General features: G+C 37.6%; 1 protein-coding gene across 1 annotated transcript in view; it reads right to left on the bottom strand.

Annotated features, from left to right (window-relative positions):
- Nucleotides 1–14,488, bottom strand: part of PLCH1 (phospholipase C eta 1) — a 219,490-nt gene extending 205,002 nt beyond the window's left edge. Inside the window, exon 1 of the mRNA XM_012774363.3 lies at nt 14,318–14,488. The gene's annotated coding sequence lies outside the window, so the exon portion shown is untranslated. The remainder of the gene's footprint in view (nt 1–14,317) is intronic.
- Between the last annotated feature and the right edge of the window lie 3,344 nt (nt 14,489–17,832).

The raw sequence follows: 17,832 nt of genomic DNA, 5'->3' as shown, positions 1-17,832 counted from the left end.
CAAAAATATACTAGCTCAGTGCCTGCCTATTTGTAATAAGTGCTAATATTTTTTAACAAATCCTATATCGAGATATCATGGCAAGTATCATTTGATGTAATCCTTACAACTATCCCACGGATTAGGTACAATTATTATCCCCATTTTGATAGGGAAAAACCCCCACCCCAGGGCCCCATAGCTGAACTCACTGTTGATTGGATACTTTTTGAATCCCACTGCTGATTGGATATATATTGGATGTAAAGCTTGTTGCTGATTGGATGCTTTTTGGATCCCACTAATGATTGGATATGTAAAGCTTGTTGCTGATTGGATGTAAAGCTTGTTGTTGATTAGATATGTAAAGCTTGTTGCTGATTGGATACTTTTTGAATCCTACCGCTGATTGGATAACTCCTTATGCTCATAGTTGATTAGTTGTGTGTAACCCCAAGAAGTGTATAAAATTGGAGGAGAACAAGGAAGCAGTGCTCAGAATTTGGTGGCATACCCCTCTGAGCCCACCAGTGGAATAAAGGCTGATTTTCCGGCCCTCTGTGTGCCGCTCGGTTCTTTCCCTGGTCAGTGGCTGTTAACACTTGCTGTTACACTTGCTGTACACTTGCCAGAACAATTTTACTGATAGAGAAACTGAAACGCAGAGAGAGGTTAGGTGATTACCGAAGCTCCCACAATTATCAAGTGACAGCACTGAGATTTAAACTCAAAAAAATCTAACTCCAAAGATTTCCCTCTTAAGATCTTTGTAATTTTGCTTCCTAACAAGTAACGAGAGAAAAGACAATGAGAGCGAGCCCTGCTAAGTATGGCAGAGCCAGTAGTAGATCCAGACTTGCCAATCTCCAGTCCTTTCCACGTCCCCCTGCTCATGTCAGGATGGGCACATTCCCATCATTCTTTATATATCCCTTCATTGATAAAAGGACACACAGTACAGATTGGAAATTGAGACTAAATTGAAGAAACAACACATAAAGGAATGAACTAACAGTCAATGGACTGGAAATTAGGTTTCAACTCCCAGTGGCCATCAGTCTTGAACTCTAGCCCAATATTAACATGTTTAGTCACATCTGTAGATGATTCCTGATGGCACACAAAGAACAGATTTTTTTTTAACAATTCTTATTTCATTTACTTATGTGTAAGTCTAACATCTAAAAAAAAAATCCTTGGCCGGGCGCGGTGGCTCACGCCTGTAATCCTAGCACTCTAGGAGGCCAAGGCGGGAGGATCGCTCAAGATCAGGAGTTCAAAACCATCCTGAGCAAGAGTGAGACCCCATCTCTACTATTAATAGAAAGAAATTAATTGGCCAACTAATATATATAGAAAAAATTAGCCAGGCATGGTGGCGCATGCCTGTAGTTGCAGCTACTTGGGAGGCTGAGACAGGAGGATTACTTGAGCCCAGGAGTTTGAGGTTGCTGTGAGCTAGGCTGATGCCACGGCTCTCATTCTAGCCTAGGCAACAAAGCAAGACTCTGTCTCAAAAAAATAAAATAAAATAAAAATAAAAATAAATCCTTGATTCATACTAATTGTCTCTGATGCAGTGATTTCCAAACTCTTTAAATATTAGAAATGGACTTCAGAATACCTCTACCCACAATTCCTTTATATGTAAGGATGTCTAAAATTCATTCTAAGAAAGGCCATCCCCCAGAGAAGGGCAGATCTCTCAGTTTCCCCAGTTCATCTTACCCTCTCTTTTGTCCACTTCTCCATTCACCACTGAGCGAAGGGAGCTTGTCACAGGGAATGTGTTGGCTTCTTATCTTTACATGCTTTCCCTAACCCTTTACTCAGCAATGGGGAGTACAATTTCAACAAGAGATCTGTCTTGCACTGGGCAATTAAAACTCCAAACATCCTCTCTCTTCCTTCCTAAGTACACAGCAGGGTAAGTGAGGGAAGTGCTTCCTCTTGTGACCCAAAATAGGAGTGTACAGGAGCCTATAAGGTGCAAAAGGCTATAACTACCCCCTATCAATTTATGAGTCAAATAACACACCCAGCTTGATGAGGTGGTACATGACTATAGTCTAGGTATTTGGGAGGCTGAGGCAGAAGATCACTTGAGCCCAGAAGTTCTAGGTTGTAATGTACTATGCCCATAAGGTGTCCACATTAAGTTTGGCATCAAAATTGTAAGTTATTTATTCTTTTTAAGTTTTGATTCTTTGTAACCAATAAGAAACCTGTTTGCAGTTGCCATCTGAAGTAAAGTGTCATTCTAGCATTAATGAGACAAAATAGAGAAACAGAACAAAATACTATTACAAATTCCTCAAATGAAATTTATAATATAGATTTTGGTGTTTTTTTTCTTAAACTAGTACCAAAAAAAAAAAAAGATTAAATTTAAAGATACAACAATTAACTCCTGATTGTCATTGGCCTTTATTCTTTCATCTATTATATTCTCTTGCATAGTTTCCTCACCTTGAATACCTAATATTTTCATTCTAAAATCATAGGAATTAGAGTGGGGACACAATATGCTGGTGGCCAGGTCTTGGTTCACTGTCACTTTTTATTATTCCATGAGAATCTCATTCCCATTCAAGGAAGAGTAGGGATCTTGTGATTGTCCAAGCACATAGCATCAGAACTCACTGAAGTCTGAATGCCCAACAGTTTTTCTTTCCTTCAGTAATGCTGGGAGACAAGAACTCTATGCAGCCACAACAAGGGACAATAAGGAGGCTGGCACAGTGGCTCACGCCTGTAATCCTAACACTCTGGGAGGCCAAGGCAGGAAGATGACTTGAGGTCAGGAGTTCAAGACCAGCCTGAGCAAGAGCGAGACCCTGTCTCTATTAAAAATAGAAACAGGCCGGGCGCGGTGGCTCACGCCTGTAATCCTAGCACTCTGGGAGGCCAAGGCGGGCGGACTGCTCGAGGTCAGGAGTTCGAAACCAGCCTGAGCAAGATCGAGACCCTGTTTCTACTATATAAAAACAGAAAGAAATTAATTGGCCAAGTAATATATATAGAAAAAATTAGCCAAGCATGGTGGCGCATACCTATAGTCCCAGCTACTCAGGAGGCTGAGGCAGAAGGATTGCCTGAGCCCAGGAGTTTGAGGTTGCTGTGAGCTAGGCTGATGCCACGGCACTCACTCTAGCCTGGGCAACAAAGCAAGCCTCAAGCCTCTGTCTCAAAAAATAAAAAAATAAAAATAGAAACAAATTAGCCACGTATTGTGGTGTGCACCTGTAGTCCCCACTACTTGGGAGGTTGAGGCAGGAGGATCACTTGAGCCCAGGAGTTGGAGTTTACAATGAGCCATATATGATGACTCCACTGCACTCTAGCCAAGGCAACAGATTAAGACTCTGTCTTTAAAAAAAAAAAAAAGGAGGACAATAAGGAATTCCAGTTAGCTTCAATTCCAGAGACAGGGGAAGAACTAAGCAGTGCTACAGCCAAGCCCACTGTTGATACCATCCTGCCAAGACTGAAGGTGCTTTGGGGTAACAAAGATATCAGACCTTCTAGAGCTGGGGAGATAGGAAAAATGTTGAGATTTGGAAGGAAGGTGTGAAAGGCAATTATAAGGCATACTAGTTAGGAAAAGTGTGTCAATCCCATTCCTCTATCAGGCAGTGGCCATGAAAGCTATTCATTTGCTTCTTACCTCAAAGTTGATCTTTTAATCTATATTGAAGAGAATGAAAAGAGACACCTCCCATCTAGAGGCTCTGCTCATAATGGAAATTTGTAAAATGAAGCATAAGTCAATAAAACAAAATCAAGTTTCATCTGTACCCAGATGCTCATTTTGCCTATTAGATGAGCAAAAACAAAAAAAAATTTGATGATACATCCTGTTGGGAAAAGTATGGAGAAATCGTCACTGTAATATATTTCTGATAAAAGAAAAATTGTACAAACTCTATGAAGACCAATTTGACAATACTTAACAAAATTATAAATGTATACACTTTTTTTTTTTTTTTTTTTTTTTTTTTGAGACAGAGTCTCGCTTTCTTGCCTAGGCTAGAATGAGTGCCGTGGTGTAGCTCACAGCAACCTCAAACTCCTGGGCTCAAGCGATCCTCCTGCCTCAGCCTCCCGAGTAGCTGGGACTACAGGCACGAGCCACCATGCCCGGCTGATTTTTTTTATATTATATACATTAGTTGGCCAATTAATTTCTTTCTATTTTTATGGTAGAGACGGGGTCTCGCTCAGGCTGGTTTCGAACTCCTGACCTCGAGCAATCCGCCCGCCTCGGCCTCCCAGAGTGCTAGGATTACAGGCGTGAGCCACCGCGCCCGGCCCAATGTATACACTTTTGACTCAGCAATCCCACTTGCAAAAATATATCCTATAGCTGTAATTGAATATGTGCAAAATGGTATATATAGGGTATTCATTGGACCATTGTTTGCAAAAGATTAGAACCAACCTAACTATGGATTAATTTGGTTAACTAATAGTATATTCACACAGTGAAAAATATGCAGCCATTAAATAAACTAACAAAAGAACAGCAAAATAGCAGAATAAATACCTTCACAAAATCTAAAGGAAACTAGGTAAGAAATTATAGCACCTAAGCATAGCATAGAAATAAGAAAAGATTCATTGAAAAGGGTAGTAAGGGCAGTTTTAAATTACCCAAGTCACCTCTGCCTCAACCACAAGCAGCACAGTGTGGAGAGATACCTTTTCTTACGGGAAGGAGAAAGTGAGCACCAAACCTTTCCTCAGACCCTAATACCAAGCCCATCCCAGTTAAACCCAGAGCTGGGGAGGCTTCCTTCCACAGCTCCAGACTCCAGACCAGTACCCACAGACTGAGCCTCCAGGCCTACTCTAGCACCAGGCTAGATCCTACACCCTAGACTCTAGACCTGCCCAGTGGATTTGATCTATGGGCCCACCCCACTGTCGGACTGACCCCAGAGGACACAGGCTTCAGACTAGCCCCAGCAGCACCAGGCTACAGGCTTGACCCAATGCCAGGCTTGCTTCCACAGACTCAGGCCCTAGACCTACCCATAGACTCTGTCTCCAGGCCTCCCCCTAGGCCAGGCCAATCCCCAAGGAATCAAGCTGCTGGATCATCCTAATGTAACCAGGTGCCAGATCCATCCCAGTGCCTGGTTAGCCCCTGCAGACTCAAGCTCAAAGCATACTCCAGTGCTAGGTCAGCCCCTGTGGACCCAAGCTTCAGGCTGATTGAAGGCTCCTGGTTGATCCTCAAACACTCATCTGGGCCCAACCCTGCAGACCCACGTGCCGAGTCTGCCCACTTGCTGACCCAGGGATCGGGCCAGCCTGACCAAGGATTCCAGCAACAAGCCTATACACATACAACACCAGATAGCCTACATAGAATCTCTGGAAGGGCTGATCGGTAAAAAGGCTTTCCCAGACAAAGCCAGTCTGCAAGGAATGGAATAAGTCCATTCTTCTTCAAATGTGCAGACATCAACCCATAGCCACAAGCATCAAGAACAATTAGGGAAACATGACACCACCAAAGGAACAAAAATAAAGCAGCAGCAACTGACCCTAAAGAAAAGGACATTTATAAGCTTCCTGACAGAGACTATATTATAATTGTTTTAAGGAAACTCAGTGAAGGTCAATAAAATACAGAGAAACAATGCCACAAAAATCAGGAAGACAATAAATGACCAAAACAAGAAATTTAGTGGAAAGCTTAAATTTATAAAAAAAGGCCAGGTGTGGTGGCTCATGCCTGTAATCCCATCACTTTGAGAGGCCAAAGCAGGAGGATTGCTTGAAGCCTGGAGTTCTAGTCTAGCCTGAGCAACATAGTAAGATCCTGTTTCTACAAAAAAAATTTTCTTTAAATAAAATTAGCCACATGTGATTGTGTGTGCCTGTAGTCCCAGCTACTCAAAAGACTAAAGTGGGAGGATTGCTTAAGCCCAGGATCTTGGAGCTGTAGTGAACTATGATCAGGCTGGGCAACAAAGTGAAACCCTGTCTCAAAAAATACAGATATAGAAAATATTAAACAAATTCTAGAACTAAAATGACAATGAACTAAATAAAAAATGCAAAAGGTTTAAAAGCAGAATTGATCAAGGAGAATAAAGAATCTGTGAACTTGAAGACAGGTTATTTGAAAATATACAATCAAAGGAGAAAAGAGAGAAAAGAAAAAAGAATGAAAATGAATGAAGAAAGTGCATAAGATTTATGGAACAGCATTGAAAGAGAAAATATTTGAATTATAGGAGTTAAAGAAGGAAAAGAGAAAAATGAAGGGCCAGAAAAATTACTTAATAATAGCAGAACACTTTCCAACTCTAAAAAAGGATGTAAATATTCAGGTATAGGAAGGTTAAAGATCTCCTGATTGAATCAGATTGAATCCAAACAAGACTACACCAAAATGGGTCATGTCAAATTGTCAAAAATCAAAGACAAAGAGAGAATAGTGAAAGCAAGAAAAAAGAAACATATCAGATATACAAGAGTTCTGATGAATCTAGCAGCAGACTTCTCAGTAGAAACCTACAGACCAAGAAAGAGTAGAATGATATATTCAAAGTGCTGAAGGGAAACAATCCCAACAACCTGACAACCATGAATATTTGGCCCACCAAAGCTGTCCTTTAGAAATGAAAGTGAGGTGAGATTAAGACATTCCCATACAAACAAAAGCTGAGGGAGTTCATCACTAGCAGGCCTGTCTTACAAAGTCATGCCAAATGCCAAATAAAGATTTAAAAAATGTATGCTAAATGGCAACACAAAATCCAAATTCAGAATATTCTCTAATACTTTAATGGTAGTGTATAAATCACTTATATCTTTAATATGAAGATTAAAAGGCAAAGATATTAAAAATAATAATAGCTACAATAACTTGTCAAGGGATACACACTATAAAAAGATGTAAATTGTGACATTAAAAGCATGAAATGGGGAAGATGGAGTAAACACATTGAGTTTTTTAATGTGCTTGAAGCTAAGTTGTTGTCAGCTTAAAATAGCCTGTTACAACTATGTTTTATGTAAGCCTGAAGCAAAAACCTATAGTAAATGCATAAAAGATTAAAAGTAAGGAATCAAAGCATATCATTAAAGAAAATCACCTAATCACAAAGGAAGACAGCAAGAAGGAGGAACAGAGGATCTAAAAAGCGACCAGGAAACAATTAATAAAATAACAGTAGTGAGTCCTTACTCATCAATAATTACCTTGAATGTAAATGGATTAATGATTAAATTATCCAAAAGATATAGCAGCTAAATGGATTTAAAAAAAAAAGACCCAACTACATACTGCCTACCAAGATACCAAGAGACTTACTTCACCTTTAAAGATAAATACAGACTGGGCCGGGCGAGGTGGCTCATGCCTATAATCCTAGCACCCTGGGAGGCCGACGTGGGCAGATTGCTCAAGATCAGGAGTTCGAAACCAGCCTAAGCAAGAGCGAGACCCCATCTCTACTATAAAAAAAAGAAATTAATTGGCCAACTAATATAGAAAAAATTAGCCGGGCATGGTGGTGCATGCCTGTAGTCCCAGCTACTCGGGAGGCTGAGGCAGGAGGACTGCTTGAGCCCAGGAGTTTGAGGTTGCTGTGAGCTAGACTGATGCCACGGCACTCACTCTAGCCTGGCCAACAAAATGAGACTCTGTCTCAACAACAATAACAAAAAAAGATACACACAGACTGAAAATGAAGGGATGAAGAAATATATTGCAAGCAAATGCAAACCAAAAGAGATCAGGGGTAGCTATACTTTTATCAGATAAAATAGATTTTAAGTAAAAAATTGTAAAACGAAGCCGGGCGCGGTGGCTCACGCCTGTAATCCTAGCACTCTGGGAGGCTGAGGCGGGCGGATTGCTAGAGGTCAGGAGTTCGAAACCAGCCTGAGCAAGAGCGAGACCCCGTCTCCACTATAAATAGAAAGAAATTAATTGGCCAACTAATATATATATAAAATTAGCCGGGCATGGTGGCGCATGCCTGTAGTCCCAGCTACTCGGGAGGCTGAGGCAGCAGGATTGCTTGAGCCCAGGAGTTTGAGGTTGCTGTGAGGTAGGCTGACGCCACGGCACTCACTCTAGCCTGGGCAACAAGCGAGACTCTGTCTCAAAAAAAAAAAAATTGTAAAACGAGACAAAAATGGTCATTATATAATGAAAAAGAGGTCAATGTATTGCATATGTAACAATTGTAAATATATATGCACCCAACATGGGAACAACTAAATATATAGAGCAAATATTAATAGATCTGAAGGGAGAAATAAACTCTAATATAATAATTGTAGACTTTAATACCTTACTTTCAGCAAAGGTCATCCAGATAGAAAATCAATCAGAAAACATTGGACTTAAACTACACTTTATACCAAATAGACTTAACAGGCATGTATGGAACATTCCATCCAACAGCAGCAGAATATACAGCAGAAGAATATACATTCTTCTCAAATACATATAGAACATTCTACAGGATAGATCATGCTAGGCCACAAGATAAGTCTTAACAAATTTAAGAGGACTGAAAGCATATGAAGTATCTTTTCTGACTATAACAGTGTGAAACTAGGAATCAACAACACAAAGAATGTCAGAATATTCACAAATACATGAAAATTAAATAATATGCTTCTTAACCAATGGGTTAAAAAAAATTAAAAGGGAAATTTAAAAATATCTTGAGATAAACAAAAGTGGACACACAACATTCCAAAACTTAAGGGATACAACAGAAGCAGCTCTAAGAAGGAAGTTTATAGGAATAAATATCCACATCAAAAGAATAAGAAAGATCTCAAATAAACAACCTAAGATTATATCTCACGGAACTAGAAAAACAAGAACTAATTGAGCCCAAATTTATTAGAAGAAAAGAAATAGTAAAGATCAGAGCAGAACTAAATGAAATAGAAACTAGAAAAACAATGGAAAGATCAATAAAACTAAGTTTTTTTGAAATGATAAAGAAAATTGATATACCTCTAGCTAGAATTACTAAGAAAAGAGAGAAGATTAAATAAATAAAATGAGAAATAAAAGAGGAGATATTACAACTTACACTACAGAAATACAAAGGATCATAAGAGACTACTATGAACAATTATATGCTAATAAATTCAATAACCCAGAAGAAATGGATAAATTCCTAGACACGTACAACCTACAAAGACTGAATCATGAAGAAATAAAAAATCTGAACAGAAATGAGTAAGAAGATTGAATTAGTAATAAAAAGTCTCCTATCAAAGAAAAGCCTAGGACCTGATGGCTTCACTGCTGAATTCTACTAAACATTTAAAGAAAAACTAATACCAGTCCTTCTCAAACTCTTCTTAAAAATTGAAAGAGAGAAAATACTTACAAACTCATTTCTTGAGACCAGCATTTCCCTAATACCAAAGCTAGGCAAGGACAATAAAAGAAAATTACAGGCCGGGCGCTGTGGCTCACGCCTGTAATCCTAGCTCTTGGGAGGCCGAGGCGGGCGGATTGCTCAAGGTCAGGAGTTCAAAACCAGCCTGAGCAAGAGCGAGACCCCGTCTCTACTATAAATAGAAAGAAATTAATTGGCCAACTGATATATATACAAAAAATTAGCCGGGCATGGTGGCGCATGCCTGTAGTCCCAGCTACCCAGGAGGCTGAGGCAGAAGGATCACTTGAGCCCAGGAGTTTGAGGTTGCTGTGAGCTAGGCTGACGCCACGGCACTCACTCTAGCCTGAGCAACAAAGCGAGACCCTGTCTCAAAAAAAAAAAAAAAAAAAAAAAAAAGAAAATTACAGGTCAATGTACTGTCCCTAAAGAACATGGATGAAAAAATCCTCAATACAATATTAGCAAACCATATTAAACAGCAAATTAAAAGGATCATTCATCAGGATCAAGTGGGATTTATCCCAAAGATGCAAGGATGGTTCAATATATGCAAATCTATAAATGTAATACATACACCACATGAACAGAATGAAGGACAGAAACTATATGATCTCCATAGATGCAGAAAGATAATTAATTTGACAAAATTCAACATCTTTTCATGATAAAAACCTCTCAACAATTTAGGTGTAGAAAGAATGTACCTCAACACAATAAAGGCTATTTATAACAAACCCACAGCTAACATCATACATAACGATGAAAAGTTTAAAGCTTTTTCCTCTAAGATTAGAAACAAGACAAGGATGTCCACTCTCACCACTTCTATTCAACATAGTATTGTAAGTCATAGCCAGAGCAATTAGGCAAAAGACAGGCATAAAATTTATCCAAAATGGAAAGGAAGAAGTTAAATTGTCCCTCTTTGAAGATGACATGATCTTATATAGAGAAAACCCTAAAGACTTCACCAAAAAACTATTAGGACTGATAAGCAAATTCAGTAAAGTTGTAGGATACAAGATCAACATACAAAAATCAGTTGTATTTCTAAATACTAACAATAAACTCTTCAGAGAGAAAAAAGTCAAGAAAATTATTCCATTTACAACAGTTACATATATATATACACACACATAAACACATGCACACACACCTCTTAGGAATAAATTTCACCAAAGAGGTGAAAAACTTGTGCATTGAAAACTATAAAACACTGATAAAAAAATGAATATGACATAAATAAATGGAAAGATAGTTCATGTTCATTGATTAGAAGAATTAATGTTCTTTAAATGTTGATATTACCTTAAATGAGCTACATAATCAATGAAATCCCTATCAAAATTCCAAAGAAATTTTTCACAGAAATAGAAAAAAATCCTAAAATTCATATGGAACCACAAAAGACCCTGAAAAGCCAAAGCAATCTTGAGCAAAAAGAACAAAGCTGTAGGCATTATGCTACCTGACTTCAAAACATCTTACAAAGCTATAGTATGCAAAACAGCATGGTACTGAAAAATAGACACATAGACTAATGGAATAGCATAGAGAGCCCAGAAATAAATCTACACATTTATGGCCAACTGATTTTCAACAAAGGTGCCAAAAACATACAACAGGGAATGAACAGACTTCAATAGGTGGTGTTGGGAAAAGTGGATATACACATGCAGAAGAATGAAATTAGATCTTTAGTTCACATCACATACAAAAATCAACTCAAAATGGATTAAAGACTTAAAACTATAAGACCTGAAACCATAAAACTACTAGAAAAAGACATAGGAGAAACATTCCATAACATTAGTAGAGCAATTATTTCTTGGCTAAAAACAAGAGTAAACAGAGTGAAGAGACAATTTATGGAATGGGAGAAAATATTTGCAAACCATGTATCTGATAAGGAGTTAATACCCAAAATACATAAGGAACTCAAACAACTCTATAGCAAGACAACAAATAACCTGATTTTAAAATGGGCAAAGGAGGCCAGGTATGGTGGCTCACGCCTGTAATCCTAGCACTCTGAGAGGCCAAGATGGGCAGATGGCTCCAGGTCAGGAGTTTGAAACCAGCCTGAGCAAGAGTAAGACCCCATCTCTACTAAAAGAATAGAAACAAATTAATTGGCCAACTGAAAAATATATGGACAAATTTAGCTGGGCATGGTGGTGCATGCCTGTAGTCCCAGCTACTTGGGAGGCTGAGGCAGAAGGATTGCTTGAGCTCAGGAGTTTGAGGTTGCTGTGAGCCAGGCTGACCCCACAGCACTCTATCCAGGGCAACAGAGACTCTGTCACAAAAATAAAATAAAATGTGCAAAGGACCTGAACAGACATTTCTCAAAAGAAGACATACAAATGGCCAATAGGTATATGAAAAAAAGATGCTCAACATCACCTAATCCTTAGGGAAATGCACATTAAAACCACAAGAAGATATCACTTCACATTTGTTAGAATGGCTATTATAAAAAAGACAAAAGATATCACGTGCTGGCTAGAATGTGAAGAAAAGGAATCCTTGCATATTGTTGATGGCACTGTAAATTAGCACAGCCACTATGGAAAATAGTATGGCAGTTCCTCAAAAAATTAAAAATAAAACTATCATATGATCCAGAAATCACACTACTGGGTATATATCCAAAGAAAATGAAATCAGTATGTCAAAGGGATATCTGCACTCTGACATCCATTGCAGAATTATTCACAATAACCAAGATACACAATCAACCTAAGTGTCCATCAACAGGTGATGGGATTAAAAATGTAGTATATATACAATGGAATTCTAGTCATCCTTCAAAAAGAAAGAAATTCTGTCATTTGCAACAGCATGGATGAAACTATAGGATATTATGTTAAGTGAAATAAGCTAGACACAGAAAGACAAATACTACATGATCTCACTTAAATGTGGACTCTAAAAAGGTTGAACTCATAGAAGGAAAGAATATAATAGTAGTTACCAGGGGCTGAGGTATGGCTGGGGGATGGGGTGGGGGAGGACATCTTGGTGAAAGGATACACAATTTCTGTCAGATAGGAGAAACAATTTCAAGAGATCACAATGTAATGACTATAGTTAAAAATGTACTGTATTCTTAAAAATTGATAATGGTAGATTTGAAATGTTCTCACCACAAAATAATGTTAAGTATGTGAACCAATGTATATGTTAATTAGCTCAATTTAGCCATTCCACAATGCATACATATTTCAAAACATCATGTTTCATACAATAAATATATATAATGTTTGTCAATTTAAGAAATAAACTTTAAAAATAAATAAAAGAATAAGAAAGCTCCATATGCTGATATGGAATGATACACAAAATATGTTACAAGAAAAAATGCAAAATCCAAAATCGTGTGGACAGCTGCACTACCATTTAATTTTTAAAAGGAATAAAAAAACCATACATAGGTACTTGCATATGTATAAAAATAGATGTATATATACTATGTCTTTTAAAAATGCATAAGAAATTAATCGCACTGTTGGTCTCTGAGACAAAGAACTGAATAGCTGAAGGTCAAAGGTGTGAGTGAGAATTTTCACTAAAAGCCCCTTTAACCTTTTAAAACTTGTAATAAGAATGTATGATCTATTCAGTTATTCTCTCCCAAAGAATAAAAATTAACACGGCAATAAGAATTACATGAGCAAATATATATTTTTCATTTACTTCACCAAATTTGAGGTGATACATTTTCAATAATGTGCTGAGAACTGGTCCTGACTCAGGTTTTTGCTTTTGACTGATACTTGGATACTAAATAATAGAATTCACATTTCTTTCTCTTGACAAATGAAGAAGTTGGCACACAGTTTGTGTTCTCTTTATTCTGACTGTATTTTAGTGATTTACCCAGTAAACAGGAAAATACTTTCAATTCACAACCTATTTAAAACAAGAAAAGTTGTGGTTCAGAATAAAACATGTATACAAGCTTTTTTTATCTTTTTCTATTTGAGAAGAAAAGATTCCTGTGACATTCACATTCAGACACTGCTCAGGAAAATACAGGAATAATCACACTACAGTGATTTCTCTATGGGTAGGGAGAGTGGGCAAAAATAAGAAAAAGAAACACTCTAGGCTCACTCCATAAACACACTGCCACTGTAAATTTAGTTGTTCAGGAGTCAAACGAGTCTGATTCCCATTGGTCCACTGAATCTGGCTGCAGCCAATAGTGATGCTTTATGACAGGGAAGAAAACTACGAAAAATTACAAAAACCTTCCCAGCCTTGTCATTGAAATCCAGAAGAGCTTAGAGAATGCCAGTTTTAAAAATTACTGAATGTGAACTTTGATGAGACTTATGAAGAAAAAGTACTGCTTTTCTTTTTTAAAAAATTGCTTCCCAGTCTCCTATTTCTACCACTTAGGAGCTAAGATGTAGTTATTTATTTATTCCTTTATTATTGAACCCCAAGTATTCTTTTTACTTTTATTTATTAAGTTGAAAGTTTCAAAATTCAAAACGCACAAAAGGGTATAGAGTGAATAGTTCACCTCTGGTTTTTGTTCCCTAGTAACCAATATTATTAGTTTCTTGTGTATTGTTCCAGAGATATTTTATATTCATACAAAAGTTTTTTTTTTCTCAACCTCTCCTATTTACACAAATGATTGTATGCAACCAGTAGTCTTTAAATTGCAATAAAAATTAAAGGATCTTTGTATAATCCTAACTCCTTACATGAACACATTATTCTTTTCTATAAAGATATCTTTTTAAAAAAGATTCTTTTCAATGCTTCCCATATCACTCAAAGTTAAGAAATAGCTGTTTGGCAAAAAGAAAAATGATGTCCAGAGAACGAAATTGCATATAATTGATTACACAGTAAATCAACTCACTTAACGTCTGGTCCAGGATTCTGACCCCTGAAAAACCTGTATAGATCTTCCAAGTTCCTACCTGGAATAATTTTTCAGAAGTTTTATTAGCACTCCATGAAGATCTGTCCCAAGGTCCAGCGGCTTCTTCAATTAAATTGAAGAGGGAGAGAAGAAGGAAATAGGAAGCTGAATTCAAATGTTTGGTTCTTGCAGACTAGCAACAAGGAAGTGAAGACAGATGAAAGAGAAACCTTGAGTGCCTTCGAGGTTAATAAGTAACTCACATGTGCTAGTACTAAACTAGATCCCTCTGCCTTGCAGTGGCAATTTAACAGGTAAGGCTAGACAAATTCATAAATCCCTTGCTAAATTCAGTTGTACCAGCTACAGAGAAAAGAAGCTGCTTGTAGGACAAGACACAGAAAACAACTCAAGGAGAGCGAAACCCAGGGAGCCCTCCAGAGGCCTGTGTCTGAAGCAGGGGCTGAATTCCAATGCATAGTCCAGCATCCAATTTTTTGAAACTCTCAGCCTTTTCTTCTCCCCTGGAGTCAGAGATGTAGTGAAGAAAGAAGGCTCAGGAGAAAGGTGTGCTTTTAGGGCGTGGTATGCTACAGAATACTAGACCACTTATCTACTGACTTAGGTGTGAGCTCCAACGTGGCCACCAACTGGCTATGTGAAGGTGGACTTTCCTGAGTCTCAGTTTCTTCAAGGATAAACCAGCTCAAAAATACTGCAAATCTGAAAAAAGCTCAGTATAATTCAGTATAATATAATGATATATTGGATTATAAGCATGTGTGTATCATAAGAACACATATGATACACATACTGTATATAAATGCAAAAGAGTCCTTTTTCAGTTAGTATCTATTTTGGCCTGAAGAATTTTGGCATGATTAGGATTTAATACAAGAGGGAATAATTTTTCTTGTTATTTATTGTTGTCCAGTAAATATCTTAAAGGGCTCTGGAAGAAAAGGAGAAAATTAACATTAATGTATACCTAACATGAGATATCCGGTACCACTGCAGAGCAGTTTTAGGAGTGCCAAAACTCCAGCTTCTGGAATAACTTTAGACATTTTCAGCAACTGTCCAAGGCAATTCCAATCCCTAATTTGAAAAACATTACAGGAAGACACCATCTGGTTTATTCCAGCAGTAAATCTCTCAATACTATTTCAAGAAAAGTAAATGGGCAAAGTTCATATAAGATAAAACAAATATCTAAGTCTTGGGATATCAGAAAACACACATTAAAATCATGAGGATTCCTCTTAGACCCACTCCAAGTTGACAATAATCCAGAAGTGATAAGTGGGCCACTTTGATGTAGAAAAACCTCTGCAGAACACAACCTAAACACCACTCACTTCTAAACAAATAGCCAACACATTTATAAACAGTTCGTGTTTTTCTGGAACCAGACCTGAATTTATAACCTCCTAAACTCCATATAGGGAATGCAGTGTCTTTACTCACTAAATAGCTGATCAGAAACACTTTTGTCTGGACTTCGCAGGAAACAGTGAATTTGCGGGGGAGACTCAAATCAGCATTTTTCATAAATTTAGTCTTACTTCATGAGTGGCAATGGGATGTAACAGAATATGGAAGGGACCTGTGTTCAAATTCCAAGTCTATTCCACACTCGCTTAGATCTTGGGCAAGGAACTAACCTCTCTGAGCCTCACTATAACATGGTATAATAATTTCTGCCTCTCTTGATTATTGTGAGTTGTAAAGAGACATACTGTAAATGCCCATTCACATGTTAGGTATACATTAATGTTAATTTTCTCCTTTTCTTCCAGAGCCCTTTAAGATATTTACTGGACAATAAATAACAAGAAAAATTATTCCCTCTTGTATTAAATCCTAATCATGCCAAAATTCTTCAGGCCAAAATAGATACTAACTGAAAAAGGACTCTTTTGCATTTATATACAGTATGTGTATCATATGTGTTCTTATGATACACACATGCTTATAATCCAATATATCATCAGAAAGTGCCCACTGTCTATTCCACTCAATACTATTAGGTTAAATTATATGAAATTGCTGATGTTTGGCCACTTTACACTTACAACTATAGCAATTTCTTATGTTTACAAATAGCAAGTCTAGAGCAGGGATTTGACACCTGTCTGCTTTTCCTACATTTCCTGGAAACAATAGCATCATTAAAAATCAGTAACTCTGCATTTTCATCCCAGTTCACTTAGTAGGTATCATTTAGCAACCTTGGGGCTCCTTTCTTGATATATATAATAAATATGGTGGATTCATCTTCATCCTTTTCTGCTCTGTAATTTAATGACTATAAAAAGGCACAGACACTTAGTTTAGTGCATCCAAAATATACAGTTGGTAAGAACACTTTTAACTATACAAATTCTCTTAGTTGCCCTTCTGCATCTGTCTTGCCCTCTTCCACTTTGAAGCAAAGACAGAGACCTTGATGATAGTAACACAAAGCTGTGTAAACTTCTTCACAGGCCTCTTAAAATGCACTCCTAATTTGGCACACTCTATCACAGCAGTACTGGATTTCTCCTTAAACAAAAATGGTCACGGGTGTCAAAGAGATGTGAGTGAGTGTCCACTGAACTGTGTCTAAATGATTTTCCTTGTGACCAAAGCCAGCCTGGAATAAGCCCCTGCTAGTGAGAAGAGAGAACATGCTTCCCAGGCTGAAGAGGTATTGTTCAAAGTAATGAGTTCTGCACCACTTGGTCCACAATTCACAGCTGAGTCTGATTTTCCTAGACAAAGAGCAATAACCAAATGGAGGATGCTCTTCAGCAAGCTTCTCTGAGTTTATAATTGATATTAGACACATGAAGTCGTGAGCGTATGTCCTAGGAATGGCAAGAGGAAATGTTTGTCAACCCAGGTCAATATTATGCCAGAGGTTTGTCATGGCTGTAATGGATTTCAATAGAGTCTAAACTCACTAAAAATGCCTAGAAATTCTTCAGTTCAAAAGTTAAAATGTTTAAATGCCCTGTTGTGTTCCCTTTATTCTTCTATCATAATTTTATATCCCTCCTCTTTTTGTTGTTCAGAGAAATAATAACCATGATCCTTCAAGCATGCAGACCAACACTATTCTTAGAAGGGAGCTGCAGGAGGTTCATTATGCTTTGAAACACAGAGCCAGAACAAAGGACTACTGAATCACTCACCTTATCTTCATCTGCGAAACCTGAGAATTACAGGATTTCTACGTTTCTCCCAAACTCAGTATTGCACTTGCCAAGACTACAAGTTTTAGGGTCTGTCTCATTTGTACCACAAAAATGTAAGTAAATAGGTGCGCATAACGCTTCCTACCATATATACAGACTCTTATCTAAATTGCTCAAAACTATGCTTAGATTTTTTTAAAATTTAAGCATTGATTTCTGAATCTGAAAGTCTGACTAATGAGCACCAAATCAGTTGTTCTCTTTGAAAGTGCTAACGGTAGTATCTATACCCTGAAAGCCTAAAGTAGTATTAGAATTATTTCAGAACTCACAACTTAATTCATTGAGGGTAGGAATCTGAATGTATTCATCTTACCTTATAGATAAGTTCCCA

The sequence above is a fragment of the Microcebus murinus genome, chromosome 1 (genome assembly GCF_040939455.1).
Source record: "Microcebus murinus isolate Inina chromosome 1, M.murinus_Inina_mat1.0, whole genome shotgun sequence".
Lineage (NCBI taxonomy): Eukaryota > Metazoa > Chordata > Mammalia > Primates > Cheirogaleidae > Microcebus > Microcebus murinus.
The sequence above is the reverse complement of the archived record's forward strand: the minus strand, read 5'-3'. Positions and strand labels throughout refer to the sequence as shown.